This window comes from Venturia canescens, unplaced genomic scaffold (assembly GCF_019457755.1).
Source record: "Venturia canescens isolate UGA unplaced genomic scaffold, ASM1945775v1 PGA_scaffold_20__1_contigs__length_546779, whole genome shotgun sequence".
Classification (NCBI taxonomy): Eukaryota; Metazoa; Arthropoda; class Insecta; order Hymenoptera; family Ichneumonidae; genus Venturia; species Venturia canescens.
Window position 1 is genome coordinate 430,268 of NW_025108588.1, and position 13,786 is coordinate 444,053.

Below are 13,786 nucleotides of genomic sequence, written 5' to 3' on the forward strand. Positions count from 1 at the left end.
ATTCGCACATCGGGAAAGCGATTCAGAACGAAATGTCAGTGAATTTTGTTAATTTCTATCGATTCACACAAAAGTGTATCAGTGATCACCATTTTTCATGTTCATGAACGTTCGGAAACGACATCACTCGATTGTAAGGTATGATCTCGAATCGCACGTCGGAAACCGATACTGTTCGAATTGTCAGTGAATCTTGATAATTTGTAACGATTCTCACAAAAGTTTATTTGTGATCACCAATTTTCATATTTGTGAACGTTCAGAAACAACATCGTTCGATTGTCAGTTCCGGTCTCGAATCGCATCTCGGATTGCGATTCTGATAGAAATGTCGGAAAAAATTGTTGATTTGTAACGATTAACAGAAAAGATTATCGCTGATTACCTATTTTCATGTTTATGAAACATTGGAAACGGTCACCGATAAACGTCACATATCAACAATTTTACAGACATTTAGTATCGCAATCCGAAGGGCCATTTGAGATCTGAACTGACAATCGAGCGATGAAAACGTTTCCGAACATTCATAAACATGAAGTTGGTGATCACCAATAAAATTTTTGTTCAATTCATGACAAATTAACAATATTCAATGACATTTCGATTCGAGATCATAAATTACAATCGAGTGATGTCGTTTCCGAACGTTCATAAACGTGCAAATTGCTGATCACCGATACACTTTTGTTTGAATCTATACAATTTAACAACATTCACTGACATTTCGAACAGAACAGCTTTCCGACGTGCGATCCGAGATCATAACTTACAATCGAGGGATGTCATTTCCGAACGTTCATAAACGTGAAAATTGGTGATCACCGATACACTTTTGTGTGAATCGATACAATTTAACAACATTCACTTACATTTCGAACAGAACAGCTTTCCGACGTGCGATTCGAGATCATACCTTACAATCGAGTGATGTCGTTTCCGAACGTTCAGGAACATGAAAATTGGTGTTCACCGATACACTTTTGTGTGAATCGACACAAATTAACCAGATTCACTGACATTTCGTTCTGAATCGCTTTCCGATGTGCGAATCGCGATCACAGCTTACAATCGAGTGTTGTCGTTTCCGAACGTTCATAAACATGAAGAACGGTTATCACCGATAGATTTTTGTTGAGAATCGCAACAAATCAAGAAGATTCACTGACATTTCGAACAAAATCAGATTCCCACGTGCGATTCGAGATCACACCTTACAATCGAGTGGTGTCGTTTCCGAACGTTCATAAACGTGGAAATTGGTGATCACCGATACACTTTTGTGTAATTCGATACAAATTAACCAGATTCACTCACATTTCGTTCTGAATCGCTTTCCGATGTGCGAATCGCGATCACAGCTTACAATCGAGTGATGTCGTTTCCGAACGTTCATAAACATGAAGAACGGTGATCACCGATAGATTTTTGTGAGAATCGCAACAAATCAAGAAGATTCACTGACATTTCGAACAAAATCAGATTCCCACGTGCGATTCGAGATCACACCTTACAATCGAGTGGTGTCGTTTCCGAACGTTCTTATACGTGAAAATTGGTGATCACCGATACACTTTTGTGTAATTCGATAAAAATTGACAAGATTCACTGACATTTCGAACAGAACAGCTTTCCGACGTGCGATTCGAAATCATACCTTACAATCGAGTGATGTCGTTTCCGAACGTTCAGGAACATGAAAATTGGTGATCACCGATACACTTTTGTGTGAATCGACACAAATTAACCAGATTCACTGACATTTCGTTCTGAATCGCTTTCCGATGTGCGAATCGCGATCACAGCTTACAATCGAGTGATGCCGTTTCCGAACGTTCATGAACATGAAGAACGGTTATCACCGATAGATTTTTGTTGAGAATCGCAACAAATCAAGAAGATTCACTGACATTTCGAACAAAATCAGATTCCCACGTGCGATTCGAGATCACACCTTACAATCGAGTGGTGTCGTTTCCGAACGTTCATAAACGTGAAAATTGGTGATCACCGATACACTTTTGTATGAATCGATACAAATTAACCAGATTCACTCACATTTCGTTCTGAATCGCTTTCCCATGTGCGAATCGCGATCACAGCTTACAATCGAGTGATGTCGTTTCCGAACGTTCATAAACATGAAGAACGGTGATCACCGATAGATTTTTGTGAGAATCGCATCAAATCAAGAAGATTCACTGACATTTCGAACAAAATCAGATTCCCACGTGCGATTCGAGATCACACCTTACAATCGAGTGGTGTCGTTTCCGAACGTTCATAAACGTGAAAATTGGTGATCACCGATACACTTTTGTATGAATCGATACAAATTAACCAGATTCACTCACATTTCGTTCTGAATCGCTTTCCGATGTGCGAATCGCGATCACAGCTTACAATCGAGTGATGTCGTTTCCGAACGTTCATAAACATGAAGAACGGTGATCACCGATAGATTTTTGTGAGAATCGCAACAAATCAAGAAGATTCACTGACATTTCTAACAAAATCGGATTCCCACGTGCGATTCGAGATCACACCTTACAATCGAGTGGTGTCGTTTCCGAACGTTCATAAACGTGAAAATTGGTGATCACCGATACACTTTTGTGTAATTCGATAAAAATTGACAAGATTCACTGACATTTCGAACAGAACAGCTTTCCGACGTGCGATTCGAAATCATACCTTACAATCGAGTGATGTCGTTTCCGAACGTTCAGGAACATGAAGAACGGTGATCACCGATAGATTTTTGTGAGAATCGCAACAAATCGAGAAGATTCACTGACATTTCGAACAAAATCAGATTCCCACGTGCGATCCTAGATCACACCTTACAATCGAGTGGTGTCGTTTCCGAACGTTCATAAACGTGAAAATTGGTGATCACCGATACACTTTTGTGTAAATCGATAAAAATTAACAAGGTTCACTGACATTTCGTTCTGAATAGCTTTCCGATGTGCGAATCGAGATAATACATTACAATCGAGTGATGTCGTTTCCGAACGTTCATGAACATGAAAATTGGTGATCACCGATACACTTTTGTGCGAATCGATGGAAATTAACAAGATTCACTGACATTTCGTTCTGAATCGCTTTTCGATGTGCGAATCGAGATAATACATTACAATCGAGTGATGTCGTTTCCGAACGTTCATAAACGTGAAAATTGGAGATCACCGATACACTTTTGTGTGAATCGATAAAAATTAACAAGATTCACTGAAATTTCGAACAGAACAGCTTTCCGACGTGCGATTCGAGATTATAACCTACAATCGAGTGATGTCGTTTCCGAACGTTCATAAACATGAATATGTGTGATCACCGATACACTTTTGTGCGAATCGATACAAATTAACAACGTTCACTGTCATTTCGTTCTGAATCGCTTTCCGACGCCGTTCTTAATGTTTATGAACTTTCGGAAACGTCATCACTCAACTCTAAGGTATGATCTCGAATCGCACGTTGGAAAGCTGCGCGTGTTAAATCGAATCGTGCGTGTTAAATTGTATCGATTTACACGAATGTGTATCGGTGATCACCAATTTTCATGTTCATGAACGTTCGGAAACGACATCACTCGATTGTAAGTTATGATCTCGAATCGTACGTCGGAAAGCTGTTCTGTTCGAAATTTCAGTGAATCTTGTTAATTTTTATCGATTCACACAAAAGTGTATCGGTGATCTCCAATTTTCACGTTTATGAACGTTCGGAAACGACATCATTCGATTGTAATGTATTATCTCGATTCGCACATCGAAAAGCGATTCAGAACGAAATGTCAGTGAATCTTGTTAATTTCCATCGATTCGCACAAAAGTGTATCGGTGATCACAAATTTTCATGTTTATGAACGTTCGGAAACGACATCACTCGATTGTAATGTATTATCTCGATTCGCACATCGGAAAGCTATTCAGAACGAAATGTCAGTGAACCTTGTTAATTTGTATCGATTCGCACAAAAGTGTATCGGTGATCACAAATTTTCATGTCTATGAACGTTCGGAAACGACATTACTCGATTGTAGGTTATGATCTCGAATCGCATGTCGGAAAGCTGTTCTGTTCGAAATGTCGGTGAATGTTGATAAAATGTATCGATTCACACAAACGTGTATCGGTGATCTCCAATTTTCACGTTTATGAACGTTCGGAAACGACATCACTCGATTGTGATCTCGAATCGCACGTGGGAATCTGATTTTGTTCGAAATGTCAGTGAATCTTCTTGATTTGTTGTGATTCTCACAAAAATCTATCGGTGATCACCGTTCTTCATGTTTATGAACGTTCGGAAACAACAACACTCGATTGTAAGCTGTGATCGCGATTCGCACATCGGAAAGCGATTCAGAACGAAATGTCAGTGAATCTGGTTAATTTGTGTCGATTCACACAAAAGTGTATCGGTGATCACCAATTTTCATGTTCATGAACGTTCGGAAACGACATCACTCGATTGTAATGTATTATCTCGATTCGCACATCGGAAAGCTATTCAGAACGAAATGTCAGTGAACCTTGTTAATTTGTATCGATTCGCACAAAAGTGTATCGGTGATCACAAATTTTCATGTCTATGAACGTTCGGAAACGACATTACTCGATTGTAGGTTATGATCTCGAATCGCACGTCGGAAAGCTGTTCTGTTCAAAATGTCAGTGAATCTTGTTAATTTCTATCGATTCATACAAAAGTGTATCGGTGATCACCAATTTTCACGTTTATGAAGGTTCGGAAACGACATCACTTGTTTGTAAGGTGTGATCGCGATTCGCACATCGGAAAGCGATTCAGACCGAAATTTCAGTGAATCTTATTAATTTGTGTCGATTCACACAAAAGTGTATCGGTGATCTCCAATTTTCATGTTTATGAACGTTCGGAAACGACATCATTCGATTGTAAGTTATGATCTCGATTCGCACATCGGGAAAGCGATTCAGAACGAAATGTCAGTGAATTTTGTTAATTTCTATCGATTCACACAAAAGTGTATCAGTGATCACCATTTTTCATGTTCATGAACGTTCGGAAACGACATCACTCGATTGTAAGGTATGATCTCGAATCGCACGTCGGAAACCGATTCTGTTCGAATTGTCAGTGAATCTTGATAATTTGTAACGATTCTCACAAAAGTTTATTTGTGATCACCAATTTTCATATTTGTGAACGTTCAGAAACAACATCGTTCGATTGTCAGTTCCGGTCTCGAATCGCATCTCGGATTGCGATTCTGATAGAAATGTCGGAAAAAATTGTTGATTTGTAACGATTAACAGAAAAGATTATCGCTGATTACCTATTTTCATGTTTATGAAACATTGGAAACGGTCACCGATAAACGTCACATATCAACAATTTTACAGACATTTAGTATCGCAATCCGAAGGGCCATTTGAGATCTGAACTGACAATCGAGCGATGAAAACGTTTCCGAACATTCATAAACATGAAGTTGGTGATCACCAATAAAATTTTTGTTCAATTCATGACAAATTAACAATATTCAATGACATTTCGATTCGAGATCATAAATTACAATCGAGTGATGTCGTTTCCGAACGTTCATAAACGTGCAAATTGCTAATCACCGATACACTTTTGTTTGAATCTATACAATTTAACAACATTCACTGACATTTCGAACAGAACAGCTTTCCGACGTGCGATCCGAGATCATAACTTACAATCGAGGGATGTCATTTCCGAACGTTCATAAACGTGAAAATTGGTGATCACCGATACACTTTTGTGTGAATCGATACAATTTAACAACATTCACTTACATTTCGAACAGAACAGCTTTCCGACGTGCGATTCGAGATCATACCTTACAATCGAGTGATGTCGTTTCCGAACGTTCAGGAACATGAAAATTGGTGATCACCGATACACTTTTGTGTGAATCGACACAAATTAACCAGATTCACTGACATTTCGTTCTGAATCGCTTTCCGATGTGCGAATCGCGATCACAGCTTACAATCGAGTGATGTCGTTTCCGAACGTTCATAAACATGAAGAACGGTGATCACCGATAGATTTTTGTGAGAATCGCAACAAATCAAGAAGATTCACTGACATTTCGAACAAAATCGGATTCCCACGTGCGATTCGAGATCACACCTTACAATCGAGTGGTGTCGTTTCCGAACGTTCATAAACGTGAAAATTGGTGATCACCGATACACTTTTGTATGAATCGATACAAATTAACCAGATTCACTCACATTTCGTTCTGAATCGCTTTCCGATGTGCGAATCGCGATCACAGCTTACAATCGAGTGATGTCGTTTCCGAACGTTCATAAACATGAAGAACGGTGATCACCGATAGATTTTTGTGAGAATCGCAACAAATCAAGAAGATTCACTGACATTTCGAACAAAATCGGATTCCCACGTGCGATTCGAGATCACACCTTACAATCGAGTGATGTCGTTTCCGAACGTTCATAAACGTGAAAATTGGTGATCACCGATACACTTTTGTGTAATTCGATAAAAATTGACAAGATTCACTGACATTTCGAACAGAACAGCTTTCCGACGTGCGATTCGAGATCATACCTTACAATCGAGTGATGTCGTTTCTGAACGTTCAGGAACATGAAAATTGGTGATCACCGATACACTTTTGTGTGAATCGACACAAATTAACCAGATTCACTGACATTTCGTTCTGAATCGCTTTCCGATGTGCGAATCGCGATCACAGCTTACAATCGAGTGTTGTCGTTTCCGAACGTTCATAAACATGAAGAACGGTTATCACCGATAGATTTTTGTTGAGAATCGCAACAAATCAAGAAGATTCACTGACATTTCGAACAAAATCAGATTCCCACGTGCGATTCGAGATCACACCTTACAATCGAGTGGTGTCGTTTCCGAACGTTCATAAACGTGAAAATTGGTGATCACCGATACACTTTTGTATGAATCGATACAAATTAACCAGATTCACTCACATTTCGTTCTGAATCGCTTTCCGATGTGCGAATCGCGATCACAGCTTACAATCGAGTGATGTCGTTTCCGAACGTTCATAAACATGAAGAACGGTGATCACCGATAGATTTTTGTGAGAATCGCAACAAATCAAGAAGATTCACTGACATTTCGAACAAAATCGGATTCCCACGTGCGATTCGAGATCACACCTTACAATCGAGTGGTGTCGTTTCCGAACGTTCATAAACGTGAAAATTGGTGATCACCGATACACTTTTGTGTAATTCGATAAAAATTGACAAGATTCACTGACATTTCGAACAGAACAGCTTTCCGACGTGCGATTCGAGATCATACCTTACAATCGAGTGATGTCGTTTCTGAACGTTCAGGAACATGAAAATTGGTGATCACCGATACACTTTTGTGTGAATCGACACAAATTAACCAGATTCACTGACATTTCGTTCTGAATCGCTTTCCGATGTGCGAATCGCGATCACAGCTTACAATCGAGTGTTGTCGTTTCCGAACGTTCATAAACATGAAGAACGGTTATCACCGATAGATTTTTGTTGAGAATCGCAACAAATCAAGAAGATTCACTGACATTTCGAACAAAATCAGATTCCCACGTGCGATTCGAGATCACACCTTACAATCGAGTGGTGTCGTTTCCGAACGTTCATAAACGTGAAAATTGGTGATCACCGATACACTTTTGTATGAATCGATACAAATTAACCAGATTCACTCACATTTCGTTCTGAATCGCTTTCCCATGTGCGAATCGCGATCACAGCTTACAATCGAGTGATGTCGTTTCCGAACGTTCATAAACATGAAGAACGGTGATCACCGATAGATTTTTGTGAGAATCGCAACAAATCAAGAAGATTCACTGACATTTCGAACAAAATCAGATTCCCACGTGCGATTCGAGATCACACCTTACAATCGAGTGGTGTCGTTTCCGAACGTTCATAAACGTGAAAATTGGTGATCACCGATACACTTTTGTGTAATTCGATAAAAATTGACAAGATTCACTGACATTTCGAACAGAACAGCTTTCCGACGTGCGATTCGAAATCATACCTTACAATCGAGTGATGTCGTTTCCGAACGTTCAGGAACATGAAAATTGGTGATCAGCGATACACTTTTGTGTGAATCGACACAAATTAACCAGATTCACTGACATTTCGTTCTGAATCGCTTTCCGATGTGCGAATCGCGATCACAGCTTACAATCGAGTGATGCCGTTTCCGAACGTTCATGAACATGAAAATTGGTGATCACCGATACACTTTTGTGCGAATCTATACAATTTAACAACATTCACTGACAATTCGAACAGAACAGCTTTCCGACGTGCGAATCGCGATCACAGCTAACAATCGAGTGTTGTCGTTTCCGAACGTTCATAAACATGAAGAACGGTGATCACCGATAGATTTTTGTGAGAATCGCAACAAATCGAGAAGATTCACTGACATTTTGAACAAAATCAGATTCCCACGTGCGATTCTAGATCACACCTTACAATCGAGTGGTGTCGTTTCCGAACGTTCATAAACGTGAAAATTGGTGATCACCGATTCACTTTTGTGTAAATCGATAAAAATTAACAAGGTTCACTGACATTTCGTTCTGAATAGCTTTCCGATGTGCGAATCGAGATAATACATTACAATCGAGTGATGTCGTTTCCGAACGTTCATGAACATGAAAATTGGTGATCACCGATACACTTTTGTGCGAATCGATGGAAATTAACAAGATTCACTGACATTTCGTTCTGAATCGCTTTTCGATGTGCGAATCGAGATAATACATTACAATCGAGTGATGTCGTTTCCGAACGTTCATAAACGTGAAAATTGGAGATCACCGATACACTTTTGTGTGAATCGATACATTTTATCAACATTCACTGACATTTCGAACAGAACAGCTTTCCGACGTGCGATTCGAGATTATAACCTACAATCGGGTGATGTCGTTTCCGAACGTTCATAAACATGAATATTTGTGATCACCGATACACTTTTGTGCGAATCGATACAAATTAACAACGTTCACTGTCATTTCGTTCTGAATCGCTTTCCGACGTGTAATGATCTGGAATCGCACGTCGGAAAGCGATGCTAGTCGAAATGTCAGTGAACGTTGTTAAATTGTATCGATTCACACAAAAGTGTATCGGTGATCACCGTTCTTAATGTTTATGAACGTTCGGAAACGTCATCACTCAACTCTAAGGTATGATCTCGAATCGCACGTTGGAAAGCTGCGCGTGTTAAATCGAATCGTGCGTGTTAAATTGTATCGATTTACACGAATGTGTATCGGTGATCACCAATTTTCATGTTCATGAACGTTCGGAAACGACATCACTCGATTGTAAGTTATGATCTCGAATCGTACGTCGGAAAGCTGTTCTGTTCGAAATTTCAGTGAATCTTGTTAATTTTTATCGATTCACACAAAAGTGTATCGGTGATCTCCAATTTTCACGTTTATGAACGTTCGGAAACGACATCATTCGATTGTAATGTATTATCTCGATTCGCACATCGAAAAGCGATTCAGAACGAAATGTCAGTGAATCTTGTTAATTTCCATCGATTCGCACAAAAGTGTATCGGTGATCACAAATTTTCATGTTTATGAACGTTCGGAAACGACATCACTCGATTGTAATGTATTATCTCGATTCGCACATCGGAAAGCGATTCAGAACGAAATGTCAGTGAATCTGGTTAATTTGCGTCGATTCACACAAAAGTGTATCGGTGATCACCAATTTTCATGTTCATGAACGTTCGGAAACGACATCACTCGATTGTAATGTATTATCTCGATTCGCACATCGGAAAGCTATTCAGAACGAAATGTCAGTGAACCTTGTTAATTTGTATCGATTCGCACAAAAGTGTATCGGTGATCACAAATTTTCATGTCTATGAACGTTCGGAAACGACATTACTCGATTGTAGGTTATGATCTCGAATCGCACGTCGGAAAGCTGTTCTGTTCGAAATGTCCGTGAATGTTGATAAAATGTATCGATTCACACAAAAGTGTATCGGTGATCTCCAATTTTCACGTTTATGAACGTTCGGAAACGACATCACTCGATTGTAATGTATTATCTCGATTCGCATATCGAAAAGCGATTCAGAACGAAATGTCAGTGAATCTTGTTAATTTCCATCGATTCGCACAAAAGTGTATCGGCGATCACAAATTTTCATGTTTATGAACGTTCGGAGACGACATCACTCTATTGTAGGTTATGATATCGAATCGCACGTCGGAAAGCTTTTCTGTTCGAAATGTCAGTGAATGTTGATAAAATGTATCGATTCACACAAAAGTGTATCGGTGATCTCCAATTTTCACGTTTATGAACGTTCGGAAACGACATCATTCGATTGTAAGTTATGATCTCGATTCGCACATCGGGAAAGCGATTCAGAACGAAATGTCAGTGAATTTTGTTAATTTCTATCGATTCACACAAAAGTGTATCAGTGATCACCATTTTTCATGTTCATGAACGTTCGGAAACGACATCACTCGATGGTAAGGTATGATCTCGAATCGCACGTCGGAAACCGATACTGTTCGAATTGTCAGTGAATCTTGATAATTTGTAACGATTCTCACAAAAGTTTATTTGTGATCACCAATTTTCATATTTGTGAACGTTCAGAAACAACATCGTTCGATTGTCAGTTCCGGTCTCGAATCGCATCTCGGATTGCGATTCTGATAGAAATGTCGGAAAAAATTGTTGATTTGTAACGATTAACAGAAAAGATTATCGCTGATTACTTATTTTCATGTTTATGAAACATTGGAAACGGTCACCGATAAACGTCACATATCAACAATTTTACAGACATTTAGTATCGCAATCCGAAGGGCCATTTGAGATCTGAACTGACAATCGAGCGATGAAAACGTTTCCGAACATTCATAAACATGAAGTTGGTGATCACCAATAAAATTTTTGTTCAATTCATGACAAATTAACAATATTCAATGACATTTCGATTCGAGATCATAAATTACAATCGAGTGATGTCGTTTCCGAACGTTCATAAACGTGCAAATTGCTGATCACCGATACACTTTTGTTTGAATCTATACAATTTAACAACATTCACTGACATTTCGAACAGAACAGCTTTCCGACGTGCGATCCGAGATCATAACTTACAATCGAGGGATGTCATTTCCGAACGTTCATAAACGTGAAAATTGGTGATCACCGATACACTTTTGTGTGAATCGATACAATTTAACAACATTCACTTACATTTCGAACAGAACAGCTTTCCGACGTGCGATTCGAGATCATACCTTACAATCGAGTGATGTCGTTTCCGAACGTTCAGGAACATGAAAATTGGTGATCACCGATACACTTTTGTGTGAATCGACACAAATTAACCAGATTCACTGACATTTCGTTCTGAATCGCTTTCCGATGTGCGAATCGCGATCACAGCTTACAATCGAGTGTTGTCGTTTCCGAACGTTCATAAACATGAAGAACGGTTATCACCGATAGATTTTTGTTGAGAATCGCAACAAATCAAGAAGATTCACTGACATTTCGAACAAAATCAGATTCCCACGTGCGATTCGAGATCACACCTTACAATCGAGTGGTGTCGTTTCCGAACGTTCATAAACGTGAAAATTGGTGATCACCGATACACTTTTGTATGAATCGATACAAATTAACCAGATTCACTCACATTTCGTTCTGAATCGCTTTCCGATGTGCGAATCGCGATCACAGCTTACAGTCGAGTGATGTCGTTTCCGAACGTTCATAAACATGAAGAACGGTGATCACCGATAGATTTTTGTGAGAATCGCAACAAATCAAGAAGATTCACTGACATTTCGAACAAAATCGGATTCCCACGTGCGATTCGAGATCACACCTTACAATCGAGTGGTGTCGTTTCCGAACGTTCATAAACGTGAAAATTGGTGATCACCGATACACTTTTGTGTAATTCGATAAAAATTGACAAGATTCACTGACATTTCGAACAGAACAGCTTTCCGACGTGCGATTCGAAATCATACCTTACAATCGAGTGATGTCGTTTCCGAACGTTCAGGAACATGAAGAACGGTGATCACCGATAGATTTTTGTGAGAATCGCAACAAATCGAGAAGATTCACTGACATTTCGAACAAAATCAGATTCCCACGTGCGATTCTAGATCACACCTTACAATCGAGTGGTGTCGTTTCCGAACGTTCATAAACGTGAAAATTGGTGATCACCGATACACTTTTGTGTAAATCGATAAAAATTAACAAGGTTCACTGACATTTCGTTCTGAATAGCTTTCCGATGTGCGAATCGAGATAATACATTACAATCGAGTGATGTCGTTTCCGAACGTTCATGAACATGAAAATTGGTGATCACCGATACACTTTTGTGCGAATCGATGGAAATTAACAAGATTCACTGACATTTCGTTCTGAATCGCTTTTCGATGTGCGAATCGAGATAATACATTACAATCGAGTGATGTCGTTTCCGAACGTTCATAAACGTGAAAATTGGAGATCACCGATACACTTTTGTGTGAATCGATACATTTTATCAACATTCACTGACATTTCGAACAGAACAGCTTTCCGACGTGCGATTCGAGATTATAACCTACAATCGAGTGATGTCGTTTCCGAACGTTCATAAACATGAATATTTGTGATCACCGATACACTTTTGTGCGAATCGATACAAATTAACAACGTTCACTGTCATTTCGTTCTGAATCGCTTTCCGACGTGTAATGATCTGGAATCGCACGTCGGAAAGCGATGCTAGTCGAAATGTCAGTGAACGTTGTTAAATTGTATCGATTCACACAAAAGTGTATCGGTGATCACCGTTCTTAATGTTTATGAACGTTCGGAAACGTCATCACTCAACTCTAAGGTATGATCTCGAATCGCACGTTGGAAAGCTGCGCGTGTTAAATCGAATCGTGCGTGTTAAATTGTATCGATTTACACGAATGTGTATCGGTGATCACCAATTTTCATGTTCATGAACGTTCGGAAACGACATCACTCGATTGTAAGTTATGATCTCGAATCGTACGTCGGAAAGCTGTTCTGTTCGAAATTTCAGTGAATCTTGTTAATTTTTATCGATTCACACAAAAGTGTATCGGTGATCTCCAATTTTCACGTTTATGAACGTTCGGAAACGACATCATTCGATTGTAATGTATTATCTCGATTCGCACATCGAAAAGCGATTCAGAACGAAATGTCAGTGAATCTTGTTAATTTCCATCGATTCGCACAAAAGTGTATCGGTGATCACAAATTTTCATGTTTATGAACGTTCGGAAACGACATCACTCGATTGTAATGTATTATCTCGATTCGCACATCGGAAAGCTATTCAGAACGAAATGTCAGTGAACCTTGTTAATTTGTATCGATTCGCACAAAAGTGTATCGGTGATCACAAATTTTCATGTCTATGAACGTTCGGAAACGACATTACTCGATTGTAGGTTATGATCTCGAATCGCACGTCGGAAAGCTGTTCTGTTCGAAATGTCGGTGAATGTTGATAAAATGTATCGATTCACACAAAAGTGTATCGGTGATCTCCAATTTTCACGTTTATGAACGTTCGGAAACGACATCACTCGATTGTGATCTCGAATCGCACGTGGGAATCTGATTTTGTTCGAAATGTCAGTGAATCTTCTTGATTTGTTGTGATTCTCAC